This window comes from Rhincodon typus, chromosome 45 (genome assembly GCF_021869965.1).
Source record: "Rhincodon typus isolate 14 chromosome 45, sRhiTyp1.1, whole genome shotgun sequence".
NCBI classification, from domain to species: Eukaryota; Metazoa; Chordata; class Chondrichthyes; order Orectolobiformes; family Rhincodontidae; genus Rhincodon; species Rhincodon typus.
In genome coordinates, this window is record NC_063376.1 from 7,281,104 (window position 1) to 7,300,407 (window position 19,304).

The 19,304-nt window shown below is 39.6% G+C and overlaps 1 pseudogene; it reads left to right on the top strand.

The window, feature by feature from the left end:
• Positions 1 to 1,054: 1,054 nt before the first annotated feature.
• Positions 1,055 to 2,450, top strand: LOC125487785 (annotated as a pseudogene).
• The last annotated feature ends 16,854 nt before the right edge of the window (positions 2,451 to 19,304 follow it).

Here is a 19,304-nt window from a genome sequence, read left to right on the forward strand (position 1 = left end):
TTGAGTTACCATAATGAATCTCATACCTTAAGAGTTCCTTGGTCTAAATTCCATGTTACCGCCCATTATGATATTGTGGGTCTATCTGCAGCACATAGACAGCAGAATTGCACGTTAGCAGCTCACCAGCTGCTCCTCAACTGGCATTTTGGGATGACGATAAATGTTGAGAATGTCAGTGGTGCCCAATTCTCACGAGCTAATTTAAAACAAAATGGTAAAATCTTGCCTCTGAGACTACATTGAATCATAATTCAATATCTTTATGAAGAGGCACAGAAAGAAAGAGCATACCCCATTTCTTAGCAAATTGTATTAAATACATCTTATTATAAGTTTGAGTTGTGGTTTGGATTCGGTTTAGGATAAGGGTTGGGGTTGGAGAAGGAGGCATTAATTGCCTCATTGCAAAATGTGTCATACACTTGCACTGGAGTTGGGTTTCAGAGTTAGGATATGTACAGACGAAATTCTCCACCTGACAAGTAAATCATAAGCTGTGTAAACATTGATTCAAAACTTTGCCTTCACCAACTGGCAGTCAGACACTGAACTCTCGGGATCCCACTACCTCAAATGAAGAAACAGACATGCCTTAGAGAATTGAAGTTTGTATTTTTATCTGGGAATCTGCAGAACCAGAATGAATCTGTGTTGCTGGATTCTGTCTACCTTCCAGAGCAGCAACAATTAAGTTAACTGAAAAAACAAGGACCATGGTTTACTGAAAAAGAATCTAAATGAATCTATTCATTATTTATGGGATCAGTTTTTTCTGCATGCATTTTTAGCTTCATTGCATAATGGCGGAACTAATGCTGTCTCCTGAAGTTTGAGACGGTTGTGTTTTGCCCACCATAGTAATCACATCATAGCCAAACCTGTTGACGTAATGTGTTTATTCAAGTTGGTGTTATTAATAGTGATGTCAGGTGTAACTGTATCATTGGAGGCTTACCCTCTATATAATTCGGATCGATTGGAATGGATCAGTTCACAGTTCCTGCCAGCGGCCTGAGACCCAGAACAACCGAAGTTGTTGCTAATCTCAGGAATGGCACATCCAATTGTCTGCAAAATAGAAGATGCTTTCTATCCACTTATTTCAGCCATTGGTGTTCCTGATAAGCTGTTGTTGCAAGTGTTCCTGAAGAAAACTGGTGATAATTTTGCCGTTTAATTGTCATGACTTATCACTGTGTATTTTGCGCAAAGACCTTTCCAAATCATTAAATGCTGAATTGATATCAGCTCCTTCAAACTTCCAGGAAATTCATTTTTCCTTAATGATGGAGGACTAACCTCCTTTGCTTACTTTATTTACCTGTACTATGGATTCCAAAATGCACTGTTCGTAATTGTATTTCGAGTGCGTTATTATTGGAAAGCATGTTAAATGTCAGTATACATCTGTCTTGCAACATCACAGCTGGACATTTTGCCCTAGGCTCTTGCGCATTGTTCTCTGATTCACCACAAGATCTGAAAATATTTACTTCTATTTCAATCTCTTCCCTCACAGTTAACTTGGTAGCAATAAAAATCCTGTCCCGAGGAAAGTGTGGTCACTCTACTTGTGTTACTCGTTACTTTATTGGAATGGCAGTGGCTGATCTCCTTGTTGTTGTATTTGATGCCATATTGCGATTCACTTTTAAAATTTATTTACCAAATTCATTCGTGAAAATAACTCCCGTGTGCAGTATTCTTTCTACCCTGGCGTTAGCAGCCACATTGATTTCTGTCTGGCTCACAGTCATATTCACTTTTGACCGATTTGTGGCCATTTGCTTTGAGAGATTGAAAACAAAATTTTGCACTGAGAGTACTGCAGCGGCATTTCTCGGGACGTTGACCGTATTGGGCTGCCTGGAGCCTCTACCCTGGTATTTTGCATATCAGCCAAAATACATCATTGCTAATATTCCATGGGGTTGCAGCACAGATCTGAGTTATTTCAGTTCCCCTGCATGAGCTGTATTTGAAATCATCAACTACATTTTAACCCATTGTCTTCCATTCTTTCTGATCTTGCTGTTCAACGTGCTGTCAGATGTATTTTAGTGAGCAGTCAAATCCGTAGGGGTCTCCATGGCTAAAGAAGTGGAGAGAAGCAAAAAGATGTGGAGTTACAAAACCAGCGGAAGTCCATCACTTTGCTATTCAGTGTATGGGGCAGTTTTGTGCTTTTGTGGGAGACCAAGCTTATATTCAGTATTTATGGACGAATTTCAGATATCCGATGTCACTACTATTCCGACACAGACCCTTACTTTATCACAGATCACACAGCGAAGATCCTGCAAGTGCTCAGCTCCTGCACCAACATGTGTATATACGCTGTGAGCCAGGCTGAATTCAGGAAAGAGCTGTAGAATGCAATGACATACCCCTTCAAACAAATCATTAAATCATGGAACGAGTTAAACAGTTTGAAACATCTGAATTAAATTTCTCTTCATATTCCAACATCTACAATCACCACGGGAGAAAGAAGTAAGTTCTCAGCATCACAGCCTTCAGTCTGATTATGTTTATTTAAAACATTGAATCATTCCAAGTCTTGCTGTGCAGACAATTCATATATCGATCTCCCAAAACAAAAATGGACAAGTGAGAGTTCAGACCTGATACCAACTAAGGCTGGAGAAAACGCGAATAAAGCTGCCCATCTCTTCTGTGGGATTAATAGAAAAGTGGCTCTGAATTTCACCAGAGATACAGCGATTACCTGAATATGTTCAATACAATGCTGACAATTGATCATTAGTCTGAAAAGTTGACTCTTTCCTGAACATTGCTGCCCAAAATTGGAATTATTTCCGCCGTTTTCTACGTTTATCTGCGGACTTTACAGCTGAATTGGTTTACTGTGAGATCAGAATTTCTTCAGAGCAGTGCTCTTTCAGGAATTGTCAGGCAAATGTCAAAGAGGCAGAATATCAGCTCTGATCCTGATCAAAGTTTCTGTCGAACAGAGACAACACACGGTTAACTGTAGTCCTTGTTCGTCAGATGAGAAATCCAAAAGCAACATTCCCTCTCTCCTGAATAGAACAGGAAATAAATGTCCCCTAATATTGTTTTCTGATGTGGCTCTGAGCAGAAATCAAATCCGTCAAAGCATGTGAGGTCCGAAACAGGTTTAACTGCACATGGAAAGAATATTTTCTGTTGTAGGTCTGTGGAGACTGAAGGGTCATGAGGGTGTCGCTTTTTTTAGAATTAGTGCTTGCCATGATATGAGATGGGCAGAAGCTTTGTTTGCTCTCAGTGATGTGCAAGTTTGGAACACACACCAAAAAGTGGTTGTTGTTTTGGAGTCTGTCGTTGAATATTTTTACAGTGAAGTTAGATAGATTCTTGATAGTAAAGGAAATGAAAGGAAAATTGGAAATGCAGAATCTGAAACGTAAATAAATCAGCAATGATCTGCTGAAATGGCTAAGAAGGCTTGGGAACAATGGTATACTTCTGTTTTGACTTTGTATGTTTGTACATTCATGAACATTGTAAGCTCAACTCCAATCCATTGTTTCGAGCCACGTAAAAATGCATTCATGTGAGCAGATATAGCAAGGGGATACTTTAATTTTCGTCCCGAATTGTGTTTGTGGGAAATTTGACATTTTTGTGAATGGCTACACTCCATATTATTTGCACACCACATTTGCAGCATTCTGAATGAGGTGACAAACAATGTTAAATGCACCTTAGTCATGTTTTCCCTCTCCCCCACACTCACACCATTGAGAATGAGGAAACAGGAACTAAAATCTGTGATTTGAACTGTTCTGTCATTCATGCGCTGCATGCTACTAGTCCTTAAATGAGAGTTAACAGAAGCACGATTCGGCTTTTCAGACCCCCAAGCCTCCTCCATCAAATAAAATGATCATGGCTGATCATTGAACTTAGTGTCATGTTCCCACATTCTCCCCCATACACTTTATTCCCTTCAGCCCATAGAACTATATCTAACTCATTATTGAAGATATTCAATTTTGAGACGTCAACTGCCTTGTGTCGCAGAGAATTCCACAAGCCCACCACTCTCTGTTTAAAGACGTTTCTGCTCATGTCAGTCCTAAGTTCCCTACTCCGTATCATTCAGCTGTGACCCCCTTGTTCTGGAGGCCCCCATCATGACAGCATCCTCCCTGTGTTTGCCCTGTCTAGTCATGTTTGAATTTCTCCAATTTCGATGAAATACACATCAATACATTCTCCTAAGCAGTGGTCAATATAATCCTAACTGAACCATTCTCACTTCATGCATCAGTCCTTTCCCCCCAGGAATCAGTCTGGTAAACTATTGTTGCACTCTCTTCACAGCCACAACTTCATTTATCAGATAAGGAGCATATAACTGCGCAGGTTACTCACGGGGTGGTCTCACCAAGGCCCTTTACAATTGCAGCAAGACATCCCTGCTCGTGTACTCCAACCCTTTCGCTCTGAAGGTCAACATCGTATTTGTCTTCTTCACCGCCTGCTGAAGCTGCATGCTTACTTTCAGCGACTGGTGTAGGAGGGACACCGAGATCTCGTTCCAGCATTGAGATATTTTATCTGCAAGGTTCATTTGATGTGGTTGCAATTGATATACTGAAATGAAAAAAGCTCAAGCAGAGTTTTTGATGCAGTGTGCAAGATTATGAGGTTAGATGAAATAAACCCATTCTCATGAGCAGATAGTATAAGGACTAAGTAGATACACAGTTTAGGTTTTGAGGAAGAGATTTGGGGTGGGCATCGAGTTGTGAGTGATCATTAATAGAGTTTGTTACTCACATAGATTGTAAAAGCAGCAATCATGAAACCACTTCTTAAGGATTTTCCATAGCAATGTTCCTCCTGCCACATTATAATGACTCCGTGACCGCAACACCTTCAATAAAGTTTCCATTCACGTGCGCAGGAGAGCAGAGCACCTTTTTTTTTTCTGATGAAGGGTCTAGGCCCGAAACATCAGCCTTTCTGCTCCTATGATGCTGCTTGGCCTGCTGTGTTCATCCAGCCCTGCACCTTGTTGTCTCGGATTCTCCAGCATCTACAGTTCCTACTATCTCTCACCTCAAAACCTACATCAGCAACAAAAATCCAGACGTCCCAAACTGAAAATCAGTCAATGGCAAGGCCCCACTTCAGCAAGTTTAATTAGGAGTTTATTGTATTCATGAGATGTCAGTGTCACTGAATCGGCCAGCATTTCCTACCCATCCTTAATTAAGCTAAAAATGAGACAAACCGTGTGGTTCAGTGAAGCCATTTCGGAGGGCAGATAAGACTCAAACACATTACTGTTTGTCTGGAGTCATGAGTCGGCCAGACCTGGTAAAGATGGCACATTCCCTTTTGCTAAAGTTTATGAGTAAACGAGAAAGGGTTACGAGCCAATGATTATGTGGGCAACATGATGCTTAATTTTTGGTTTAGATTTTACTGAATTCAAATTTTACCATCTACGTTTGATTGAATTTTAGCGTATCTCTGCAAACTGTTCGGCTGTTCTGCTTTAATGCATTCAGGAGGTGGCTAGATATAGCACTTTGGGCAAATGGGATAAAAGATCATGGGGAGAAAGCATGTACAGGCTATTGAGTTGGACGATCACCCATGTTCTTGATGAAGGACCGAATGGACTCCTACTGCTCGTATCTTCTACGTTTCTACGTTTCTATTCCTAGCTCAATAACATGATCACAGTTCCCAGGCAGAACTTGGGATATCTGTGTTAAGAATTGCATATTAATGGATTGTTTTTTTTCTGAATAGAAGACCAGAAAATAAATTTCCAAAACATCAGTCTGTGATGTTAAGTGATTTGACCCATGAGCAATATTAATTTACTAGGATGACTGAGGTCGATTTTAGGTCAGGGGTATAGATCCTAGTGTGACAATTGAATGTGAATGTGATTTGAGCCGAACGTCATCCTGTGTGGGAGAAGCAATCCACTGATCCGTGTGAATGGGACAAGCACTCATTTACCTACTGAATAGTTATTATTGAGGGTTTACCAGGGCAAAAATAGAAATTGCTGGAAAAGCTGAACAGGTCAGGCAGCATCTGTGGAGAATCATCAGAGTTAACATTTTCGATCGAGTGAACATTCCTCAGAACGGGTCAGTCAGACTTTACAGAGTTTACCAGGATGTTTGCATTCACATCATAAATTCAAAATTAAATCAGATACTCAGAAAAAAAAAGTTTCGTCTGAAAAACTTAGGATGAAATACATTTTTCTAAAGATGTATAGCATTTAATATTTGAAATCTAGCATAACTACACCGTGAATTTTCCAGGTAAATGTCGTGAAAAATTTACATTGAATACAATCCGAGCTACAACTGCCAGCATGTATGTGAAAGGGAAGCATCAGTAATTTCACTCCGTATCTCCTGGGTGAGCAGTCATGATAGATTAGAGGACATGCTGGCCCATGGGTTTCCTAAATGATAGAGTCATCAAGTCAAATAGCACAGAAATCGACTGTTCATTCCAAGTCATATATGCCCGTCACATTTCCCAAGATAAACTAGTCTCATTTGTCTGCATTTGGCCAATATCCGTCTGAACCTTTCCTGTTCATGTATCTGTACAAATGTCTTTTAAATGTTGTAACATTAACTGCCTCAACTACCTCCTCTGGCAGTTTATTCCACGTACCCACCACTATTCCACATAGCCACCGCCCTCTGTGTGAAACAGAAGTCCCACTTTGAAATCTTTCCGCTCTCTCATTAAACAAATGGTCCCCAGTTTTGAACTGTCCTACTCCAGGGAAAAGCCCTATGCTTTTCAGCTTATCTATGCCCTCATGATTTTATAACCCTCTTTGATGTCACCCCTTAAACTTTTTGATTCCAGGAAAAAAAAGCCTATCCAGCGTCTCTGTCTAACTAAAACCCTCTAGTCCTGGTGATATCCTTGTAAATCTTTTCTATATGCTCTCCAATTTAATCATATCCTTCCCACAGCAGGTAGACCAGAACTGTCACAGGACTCCAAAAGTTGCACTACTAATGTCCTGTACAATGGCAACAATGATCTTCCAATTCATACACTCAATGTTCTGAGCAATGAAGGCTGCATGACAAACGCCTTATTTACCATTCTGTCTACCTTTGATGCAACTTTTAAATAAACTATGCACCAGCACTCTTAAGTGTCGCTGTTCAACAACATTCCCAAAAGCCTTATCATTGGCAGTGTCATTCCATAGTTTTCCTTAGAGCAGAGAAGGCCGAAGGTTCTGATTTGCGTTCACAAAGTAACGACAGGTGTCTACGAGGTTGACATGGAGATTTCCCCTTCGTATAGGGTTCGATAACCTGGAGGCATAGACTTAAGATAAAGAGCGGGGAATTTAGAGAATTGTAGGAAAACCGCTTTCACTGAGAGGTTGTGGATATCTAGAACCCACTGTCTAAATGGCTGGTAACAGAATAACGCCTGAAGATATTTAAAAAGAACTTAGTTGAGAGTTTGAAGTGACAAAACATCTACGGTTTCACACCAAGTGCTGAAAAAAAAGACTAAAGTCGATGGTTGATGACCATTCCAGACTGGAGGGGATGTGGTGGTTTTGTGGTACTATGAATAGACTGTAATTCCAGAGACTCAGGTCATGGTCTGGAGACCGAGATTTCAATCTTGCCACTGCACGGAAGTAATGTGAATTCAATCTTTAAGGAACTATTAGTGCTTCAATGATCTGCAAACAACACAATTAGCAACCTCATGGCCTGGAATATCCCCTACTCAGCCATTCCCATCAAACAGCATAAGCAGTAAGGGATAGACAGAGCAAAGTGATCCCACAACAAACGAATCACATCTAAGTCCTGCCACATCCAAGCCTCAATGGTGATGGGCAATTCAATAACTCACTGGAGGAGGAGGCTCAACAAATCTCCTCATACTCACTTGTGGAAGAGAACAAATGCCTTTACAAAAAGAGGGAAAAGGCCACCTTCTCAAGCACAACTTGGGACTGAAAATAAACGCTGCCCTAGCCAGTGACACGCACATCCCATGAACGCAGTTTTTTTTTGAGAAAAAAAAACTTGCTCCTTTGTATCTTCAGGGCTGTGGAGTTAGTTTCTTCAGGGCTTGGCAAAAGTTTCCTCTTGGAATTGGTTGCAGATGCGTGAAACTAATTGAAGTGAAGAAGTTAAGTTAAATGCCAGAACTTACTTACTCTTTCCACGAAATGCCGTACAGTATGTGTTATTTTAGTTCAAGGAAAGAGTCCTGGACAAGACGTAAATTTCACAAATTTTGTGATCGGTTTATCATGCTTGCAATTTCATTTTCTGACCAGTGTGAATATCCAAATATTGTTGGAAGGTGCGAGTGAATCATTACTTCCAGACAATACGAATTGCGAGTCTTCAATGAATTGTTCAAAGTTGTATGTTCCATGAATGCTTGTTGGTTTGAATTGGAGATCTGGAAAGATGAAGAAAATAGGAATTTTGGAAAGGTAATTCACTCTGCAAAGTTTGAGAAAACTGATGTCAAACAGTTTGGGAAAGGTAAAATGCAAAATGCAAGCAGAGTTTTCCTTTGCTCAGAAAGAAAATATAACTCATGACCCTTTTCTCCTGTCCAGGAGGAAGAGGGAGCTGCTAACATAATTATGTCCAAGAGACATCAGATAAACTAGTGCATTAGGTCAGAGCATTTAGGTACTTAATATATATAATTTTCAGAGATACATGGACTAATTAACCCATTCTGCTTGAAGTGGGATGGATGGATATATTTTCCTTTATCACTTCTGAATTTACCAACAGCTTCAAATTCCTGAATATGTCTGCATACTTCTAGCTTCGCTGATGTACTGACTGGATGAAAATGGTGTGTGTGATGACGAGATGTACTTCTCCCTTGATATCGTTGCGAATTTTGATAGAGTACTAGTGCATTAGGATACGCGAGGTTCGAATTTGGCATTTGTAAAATGGATGGTGATGATGATCAAACCCATCGCAGCCAAATGCATATTAGGGATAAATACAAATATGTCAAAACATTTCCAAACTTCGATGAAAGAGATGTAGAAGCCTTTCCCATTTTCTTTGAGGAATTGGCGAGACAGACAAACTGGCCAGAGACTGTATGTGTAATGTTAATTCAGACTAAATTGTCTGGCGGGGCGACTGAGGTGTTTGTAGTGCTGTCAGAGGAGTTTTCAGGAGAACATGAATCAGTAAAACAGGCTATTTTGAGTGTCTACAGATTAGTACCAGAAGAACAGAAATGTAAGAAAGGAACCAGATCAGAATTATGTTGAATTTGAAAGAATTAAAAAGAGCCACTTCAATAGCTGGATGAGAGGATTAAAGACAGAAAAGACAAATGAGGGTCTTAGAGATATTATTCTACTGGAGGAGTTTAAAAACTCAATTCCAGAAGTGATAAGAATGCATGTTGAGGAACAGAAAGTTAAAACAGTGAGAGGAGCTGCAGAAATGGTGGATGAATATGCATTAAGTCGAATTCTAGCTTCTGACAGCAATTTCATTCCGTGAGGGATAAAAATTGGGAAACAGGGAGATCGTTTGATTAAAAAAAACAAAAAGTCAGTCACAATGGGAACAGTATACCACATGTGGAAAAATGAAACCCAAGAGGGTGGAAAAGAGGTGTTTTCACTGCAGTAAGGTGGGACAGACAAACGCACAGTGCTGATTGGTTAAGAGAGGCACTGGGAAAATGGATGTGGCAAAAGAGGCTAAACCAGTGGGATTATTTAAGGCAGTGAAGGAAATCCCAAGAGAACTCAAGGAGTTGCAGGAGAGTGCACTGCCTGGTCACAGGCTGGATAGGGAGATAGAATTTGATCTTTTCAAAGACTGCACGTGTATGGGTCAGATTTACTCAGGCAGACTTGGGAGTAGGTAAACGATTTAAAATATTGTGTTGATTGATCTAGTCAGTCTCCAATAGTAAGAGATGAACATATTTGCACTCTTTCTGAAATATTGCCCAATACAGTGGTAATCTGAGGAATAAATGGAGAGAGGAGTAGTGTTCCCCTGTTTAAGGTTAGGCTAGGAAATCCAATCAGGACTGGTGATATGATGGCGGGAGTGATGGAAAATTTGACTATTCCAGGATTCCAGTTTGTTCTTGGAAACGATATAGCTGTATCAAAAGTGGGTGTTGCAGCCACTGTAGTGCAAAAGCCAAAAGAAAACCAAGGAACTAAGAAGTTAAAAGGAAAATACCCTGGAATTTTTCTGGACTGTGTGTGTTCAGAAGATTCCATAGCATAAGTTAAAATAAGTAGGGAAAACAAAGTGAAAGATGAAGGAGTTAGCTGACATTCTGTTTGATGAGACGTTAAAGGAAAACCCTGTGCAGGTAGAGGGTCAGACAGAGCTATTTATTTCTGAAAGACTAATGGGTTACAACAAAAAGATGAAACAAAAACAGATTTATATCATAACGCCTTCCTGAAAAGCAATCAGAATGCATTCCAAAATGCTATTACCTGAAGGATAGCATCTTGAAGGGGAAATTGAGACCTCAGCAGGTTAGTGCAGAGGAGAAATGGTTGGAAATTCATGAGGTTGTGCTGCCGGTAGCATAAAGACAGGAAGTATTGCGATTAGCACCAGAATTACCGCTTGGAAATCGACTTGGAGCGAGGAAGACTCAGACGAATAGAGAAGCATTTTCATTGGCCATGGTCACATAATGACCGTTGAATCCCTACAGTGTTGAAACAGGTCCTTTGGCCAAACAGGTCCACACCGAACCTCAGACGATCCTACCCAGACCCATCCCACAACAACTCACCTCAATTACACATCGCTGAACACTATGAAGAATTAAGCATGGCCAATCCACCTCGCCTGCACATCTTTGGACTGTGGAGTTCACCGGAGCACCCAGAGAAAACCCATGCAAACACCAGAATGTGCAAACTCCACACAGACATTCACCTGATAATGGAATTGAACCCGGGCCCCTGGTGCTTCTGCAGCAGAAGTGCGAACCACTGAGCCACCGTCATGTTGTTGAATTTCACCATACCTCACATTCATGTCAGAAGGTCAGAAAGGCATTGGCAGTAATTAAAGCAGCATCCTGTATTTGAAGAATCCTTGAAGCAGATCATGATTGATTGTGTCGATCCCCTCCCTGAAAACAAAAGTAGGAACCAGTTCTAGCTCGCCCTAATGCATGCAGCTTCCAGATTTCTGGAGGCAAATTCATGATGGAATTTCAAAGCAAAAAGGTTTGTGAAGGCGTCTCTTGCTTGCATTCAAGCAGACCAAGGGTCCAATTTTACTGCCAAATTAGTTTCAAATTAGTGCCAAATTAGACTCAGTTTACATCATTTGAATTGATATTCGGAAATGAAGTAAGAGGGCCTTTCAAATGAATTAAGAAAATGTCGATAGGTCCAATGTCAGAGATCACACAGTTAGATTATGTATCTGTTGTGAGAGAAAGATTAGACAGAGTAGTTGAATTAGCAAGACAACATTGAGGCCAGAAGCATAAAGGAAAGCTAAATTTCAAACGTTTACCCATGGAGATAAAGTATTGGTGCTGTTATAAATGGTAGGTGATCCCATCAAATCAATGTTTAGTGGTTCTTATCAGATTGAGAAAAAGTTAAATCAGGTGAATTTTCTGGTAAAGATACAAGTTAGGAAAAAAATTATCGAGTAAGTCGTGTAAACATGCTGAAACCTTACTATGACAGGGAAAGCAAAACGGGGAAAAAGGTATTAGTTACTGCCACTCAGAGTGAGGAAACAAGTACAGATGGTTTGGATTTTGATGTCACTCAGAATAAACTGAATAATGAGGATATCTTTAAGGAATGGGATAGGATAGCGATCTATCTGTTCTATGAACAGAGAACTGATTTGAAAGATTTTTTACATTACTGTGAGGATGTATGTAGAAATAGAATAGGGAGGACTTGTGCTATAGTACATGAGGTTGATGTAGGGAATGCTGTTCTTATTAAACAAAAGTCCTTTTGGTTTGATCCTGTCAAAGCAGTGCAAGTTCAGAAGGAAGTACAAGTGATGGTCCAAGAAGACATCATTGTTGATCTCACCAATCATACTGGTTCCCAAACCTAATGGTGCTCAGCAATTCTGTATAGATTATCAGATGGTCAACGCCGTGACCAAATCAGACTCATACCCAATTCCAAGTTTGGAGGACTGTGTGGAATATGTAGGACCAGCCAGTTACATCACAAAGTTGGGCTTATTTTGTGATTACTGTCAGGGACATTTGTCAAAAAGGCATGAAAGCACTTCCTTCTTTTGTAATCTCCAATGCGCTATATCAATTTAAAGTAATACTCTTTGGTCGGGCACCAGCCACTTTTCAAAGGCTCATGAACAGAGTTCTGGCAGGATTGACTAATTGTGCCATTTATATAGACAACTGAATTATCTTTAGCCATTCGTAGAAAAATCACATGGTGGTTTGGCAGAACTCTTTGAAGGACTATGTAAGGCAAAATTGGTCATAAATTTGACAAAGACAGAATTTATGAAGGCAAAAGAGACATTCTTAGAGCACCGCATCAGATAGGGATGACTGACACTGAGGAACGTGAAGATGAAGATCATTGAGGAATTTCCAAGATCATCCTCCAAGAAGGAAGTGCTATGATTTTTAGGATTGAACAGATTCTACAGGAAATTTTATAACAAACTTTCATAGCTTATTGGCACACTTGACGAATTTTTTTAAAAAGAGCACGAAATTTCAGTGGAGAATGAAAGTGATATGGGGGTTGGAGCTGTGCTGTTACAGGAGGATGATTGTGGAATAGAAAGGCCAAATCAGTTATTTTTCAAAGAAATTCAAGATCCTCCTGAAAAAAAATTCAACCATTGGCAAAGAGATGTTGAGTTTGGTAATGACCTCACAATATGTTCATGTTTCTGCTGCAAACAAAGCAACAATGACGATTGCTTATACCAATCACAGACTTTTGATATTTCTTGAAATATTTAAAGACAAGAACGTCAGATTATTTCATTGGAGCCTCATATTACAAGCATTTGATATACAGACAGGACATAAAAATGTTGCGAGTCATAAAACAATTATTGGCCGGTCGTTTATCATGAGCCTAAAAGAAGAATATTTATATAAGATAGAAATGGTACGGTTCAATGTTTTATATGTATAGATTTTTTTAAAAAATTAAAACTTAACATGAACGAGCTTTAGATCTAGTAATATCACACAGTTAAAGTTATTTTTTAGAAAAAAGAAGCCATCTTTTTTGAATAATCGTTCATTTTTTGTCTTACGGGGGGATATGTTGCAATTTTGGGTAAAGTACTCGTGGGTAGGGAAGTAGGAAGTTAGAATTTGATGTTTGTAAAATGCTGGCAGGGAAAGTATTCCGTAGTCCCTCAAGAAGTTCATGTGCCTTTTCTGTGCTGAGAGATTTGAAATGGATGTATGTGAGCAGCAGATTGAAAGTTTGCAAGTACGCAGAACGCACCCAAATTGAAATATTTGTTTAAAAAAGGCCGCACAATTTGCCAGCCAAGTAGTGAGGATGAAGACCATTGAGGAATTTCTAAAGAACATCCTCAAAGAAGGAAGTGCTATGATTTTTTGGATTGGACGGATTCTAGAGGAAATTTGTACCAAACTTTCACAGCGTAGTGGTACTGTTGACGGATTTTTTGAAAAAAATCAGCATGAAATTCCGTTGCCAGAACAATGCCAGGAGGCATTTGAGAATTTAAAAGCAGCCTTAACCAGCACTCCAGATTTCAGCATGCCACATTTTTTAAACTCCGTCAAAGCTACCATTGATGCAAATGATGTAGCGGAGGTGCATTGTTACAGGAGAATGATTGTGGAATTGAAAGGCCCATCAGCTATTTTTCAAGGAAACTCAATATCCTCCTAAAAAAAAAATTCAGCTATTGATAAAGAGTTATTGAATTTGGTAATGACCTTACAACATGGTAATGCTTCTGCTACAAGCAAAGCATCAGAGATGAGTGTGTATACCGATCTCAATCCTTTGTATTTCTTGAAATATTTAAGGACAAGTACACCAGATTATTTCATTGGAGTCTCATATTACAAACATTTGATTTACAGCCAGTACATGCTGCGAGTAGTGAAAATATTTTCGGCAGGTACTTTATCGCGAATCAAAAAGACAAATGTTTATATAAAATAGAAATGGTAGTGTTCAATGTTTTATATGTATAGAATTGGTATAAAATTTGTAACTCCAGATGAATGAGCTTTATATCCAGTAATAAAATACAGTGAAGGTTTTTGTTTGAAACCAGCAGCCATCTTTTTCTGATGATCGTTCATTTTTTTTCTTACGGGGGGATATATTGCAAAGTTGGATAAAATACTTGCGGATTGAGAAACAGGAAGTTACTTGTGCTTTTTCTGTGCTTAGAGATTTGAAGCAGATGCCTGTGAGCAGCAGATTGAAAGTTTGCAAGTACGCAGAAAGCACCCAAATTGAAACATTTGTGTCAAAAGACCGTACAGTTTGCAGGCCCAGCAGCATTTTTTTTTTAACAAGGCAACAAGACTTTGAATTTAGTCAATCAATTTGAACCAGGCCCTTAGATACCAAAAAATTATTAAATTTAAATCTGATGTTTTTGATAATAGAGGACCAAGCCTATTGTAAGGAATATTGATATGTTATCAAGGGTATAAAGGAAGGGGGCGATAGGACAGAGATAACTGCCATCCACCAGAGCTAACAGACCTCAGGTCTCAAAAGGCAATCGCTGGGTCTCGAGACCTCCTCTATGCTTCAGAGCATGCAGCATCTATTCAGCAACGAACCCATGGCACAACTAGTTAATATTATTTACAGAAGAATCGGTGGAGAAAGCATTCTTTACAGAAGAATTGATAGAGAAAGGACAGAATAGTCCAGAGGACATGTACCCTGCCTGTAATTTCAAAAGACTAAATTCTTTTTTATTCAACATAGTCGGGACTCGTATTTATTGGAACAACATACCATTGGAATCTTGCATATTTCAGGAATACTTAGTAGTTAGCAGAGTATTATTTGGTTCGTTAATACTTTAATTAATTTGTTCACTGTTACAGTTGGAGAAATAAATTGTTACTTGTTGAATTTCAAATGAGTGTTGAGGATTTATTATATTTATAATAACTAGAAGTTTCTGAAAGGCACGTTATACAATTTTACACACTCCTTTAGAGATTAAAGGTGAGGTGTTCCTGTTTGTGGGTTTCACTTTTGGTTTCACTTGTAGTTCTAAGAGCAGAGGTCAAACTCCACGTTATAACAATATAGCAAAAATCAAAACACGCCAGAGGAAAATATGAACAAACAGCAGCTGGGGCCGTCACATTACAAGATAATGCAGTCAATTACGAGAACGGAGTTACTGGTGTTTCCCCAACTCTTCCATCTCTGGCAGTGAGGTAAAACCGGTGTATAATGGCACTCAGGAGCTGCCAAAGGTGGGAAACTAAGTACAACACTAAGGCACAGCTGAGGAAGAGATCAGCAATTCTCTTTCCCATAATGAAGTTAAAGAAGCCCTCTGTGAAAATTCCATCGCACTCACAAACAGTTCCCACGCAAGTTACAATGAGACCACCCCTTACATTCAAAGGAAATCAATACCAATATAAGGAATCACTCAAGAGCGTCACAAGTTCAAAACTCTGAAAGCTCGTTTCATTGGAAATTTGAGAACTTTTTTCTTGAGAATGCTGTCGAAAAGATTTGTGAATAAAAGTGGCTTAGCTTGTCATCAAAACATACAAAAATCGTTTTTGGAAGACACCCAATTTGATCTCTGAATTTGTCATGAAAAATGTTTTGTTCGTATGCAAGTGCTGTTTATTTTGTAAGTGGTCTTGAAAGAAAGATCTAGAATTTTTTTTTCTTTAACAGCATAGAGATTCAAAATGCCAGTTTGAAATTATGAAAAGGTATTTTGACAGTTTCTGACCTGAGTACATGGAAGTATGATATGACGTCACCTGGAGACCTGCGTTCTGCTCCTTCACACATTTAAATCTTCTGTTGACAGTTTTACACATTCTCCCATAATCTCTATATGGTCAGATGTGTTGTGTGGATATTCATAAATCAGTTGGTTTCTTTCTGAGCCACCATGGATTTAGTTTTTTGGTTTCTTTATGAACAGGTTTAAAGAACAGAACAGGCGGGCTGGAAGCTTGGAAGATAAGTCTTTGTAATCAGGTGAACCATAAACTGAATACAATAACTGGAAACTCCCATATAACTTACCTGCCAAACTCAAACAAGCCTAGATGCAATTGTTTCTGAAATTTGGATTGGAAGTTGCTAGTTCAAGCATACAATAGGTAACTAAACATCATTTTAAATTTTAATTTGAACCAAGATACAATGGAACAGTTTAGGTTGTTTTAATGCTTCAAAACAATAAATACACGTATTGCTTGCGAATGATACCCCAAGTCCTGATGATTCTCTTTCTTATATGATTACACCTGGAATGCTTATCAAATGCTTTGGGGAAAAGGCACATATTATGAGATATTAGAGATAGTAGGAACTGCAGATGCTGGAGAATCCGAGACAACAAGGTGCAGGGCTGGAAGAACACAGCAGGCCAAGCAGCATTATAGGAGCAGGAAGGCTGACGTTTAGGGCCTAGACCCTTCATCAGAAATGGGGGAGGGGAAGGGGGTTCTGAAATAAATAGGGAGAGAGGGGGAGGCGGATAGAAGATGGATAGAGGAGAAGATAGGTGCTTTTTCTGATGAAGGGTCTAGGCCCGAAACGTCAGCCTTTCTGCTCCTATAATGCTGCTTGGCCTGCTGTGTTCATCCAGCCATGCACCTTGTTATTATGAGATATTAGTTTGGATCAGAGTGTTAAGCTAAACATTTCACAGAACAGGCAAGAAACAGTATCACACAGAAATATATTTGAAGGCGCTGGGATATCTTGCGATGAACACTGAACAAGATACAAATAAATGTAGCTCTGGATAGAGCTCGGTGCTTCTTACAACTTAATTGACTTGATATTCAGTTGCTCCTGCATATTTCAGCATGATCTTGAACTGCTCCATGAACTTAATATTCATCACCACATAAATAAATATGTTTGTGCAGGAAATTAATATCAGGAACATTTATCTGACTTCTTCACACATGATAAGAGACTGGGGGCAACCTGTAAAGTTAGACTCTGCAATATCATGACATAAGAATTCTGCAATTGTAGTCAGCCACATGGTTGTAAAATACCCGAAGCAGCAAACAGCAAGATCTCAGACTTCTCTTTGTTTGCAATTTCTGGATCTCTGCAATTTCCTCCCATGTTCTGGACCTCAGTCCCAAAAGGACTTGCATGCTCAGTAAAATGATTCTGATTATGAAACTTGAGCAGCAAAATTGAAACAAAGGGAAGTAATGAAGTTAGAAGGGAGACAACCCAGTCAAATATCACTCACCCAAAATTAGTGAAATCGTTAACTCTTTTTGATTCGTACCACAGTACATTATCAATGATCTTATCATATTGTAAGGCAAAGTATCAAAGCAGGGATTTCAAATGGAAGAGTAAAGTGGTTGCTGCAATCACCATCGTTTCAGTTTTCTCAGTAGGATATTTTCTTTACAGTTCCTGGCAACAACGTGATCAATGGTGAAAATGCCTGTTTACCAAACTGAAGTATTTGTAAATATATGGCTACAAACAATAATAATACAGCAGACATTATTCAGGTTGATTAAGGAATCTGGAAGTAATAACGATTGATCTGATATAATATGACCTCATTGATTGCAAACATTAGATCTGCTGTTGCTCTGGCCACCATGTAATTACAGAAGCAAACTCAGAGCCCACACTTTACTTGGGAAATGATCACAATCACCAGTGAATTAACTGCAAAATGGGGAAGGGAAGAAAACAGGTGGAAATTAGAAAGTAAAACAGCACATAGAATGCAGCAGCGCATATAAACAACTCACCAGCACCTCCTCAACAGGCATTTAGAACATAAGAACATAAGAACTAGGAGCAGGAGTAGGCCGTCTGGCCCTTCGAGCCTGCTCCGCCATTCAATAAGATCATGGCTGATCCTTTCGTGGACTCAGATTCACTTACCCGCGTTCTCACCGTATCCCTTAATTCCTTTATTGTTCAAAAAAAATCTACTTTTTTTTAAACGCGTTTACTGAAGTAGCGTCAACTACTTCACTGGGCAAGGAATTCCATAGATTAACAACCCTCTGGGTGAAGAAATTCCTTCTCAGTTCAGTCCTAAATCTGCTCCCTCTAATCTTGAGGCTATGCCCTCTTGTCCTAGCTTCACCTGCCAGTGGAAACATCCTCTCTACTTCTATCTTATCTATTACCTTCATAATTTTATATGTTTCTATAAGATCCCCCCTCAATGTTCTGAATTCCAATGAATATAATCCCAATCTACTCAGTCTCTCCTCATAAGCCAACCCTCTCAACTCCGGAATCAACCTAGTCAACCTCCTTTGCACCCCGTCCAGTGCCAGTGCATCCTTTCTCAAGTAAGGGGACCAAAACTGCACACAGTACTCCAGGTGTGGCCTCACCAGCACCTTGTACAGCTGTAACATAACCTCTCTGATTTTTATTTCAATCCCTTTAGCAATGAAGGACAAAATTCCATTTGCCTTCCTAATTACTTGTTGTACCTGCAGACCTACGTTCTGTGAATCATGCACAAGGACACCCAGGTCCCTCTGCATAGCAGCATGCTGCAACGTTTTACCATTCAAGTAATAATCCTTTTTACTATTACTCCTACCAAAATGTATGACTTCACATTTATTTGCATTGTATTCCATCTGCCAGACATTTGCCCACTCACTCAATGTATCTATGTTCCTCTGCAAAGTTTCACAGTCCTCTGCACACTTTGCTTTGCCACTCATCTTAGTGTCATCTGCAAACTTTGACACCCTACATGTGGTCCCCAGCTCCAAATCATTTATATAAATTGTAAATAATTGCGGTCCCAACACCGATCCCTGAGGCACACCACTAGTCACTGACTGCCAGCTAGAATAGCACTCATTTATCCCCACTCTTTGCTTCCTGTTAGTCAACCAATCCTCTATCCATGCTAATACCTTACCCTTAATGCCGTGCATCCTTATCTTATGCAGCAGCCTCTTGTGCGGCACCTTGTCAAAGGCCTTTTGGAAGTCTAGGTACACCACATCCACTGGGTCCCCATTGTCCACCTCGCTCGTAATGTCTTCATAGAATTCCAAAAGATTTG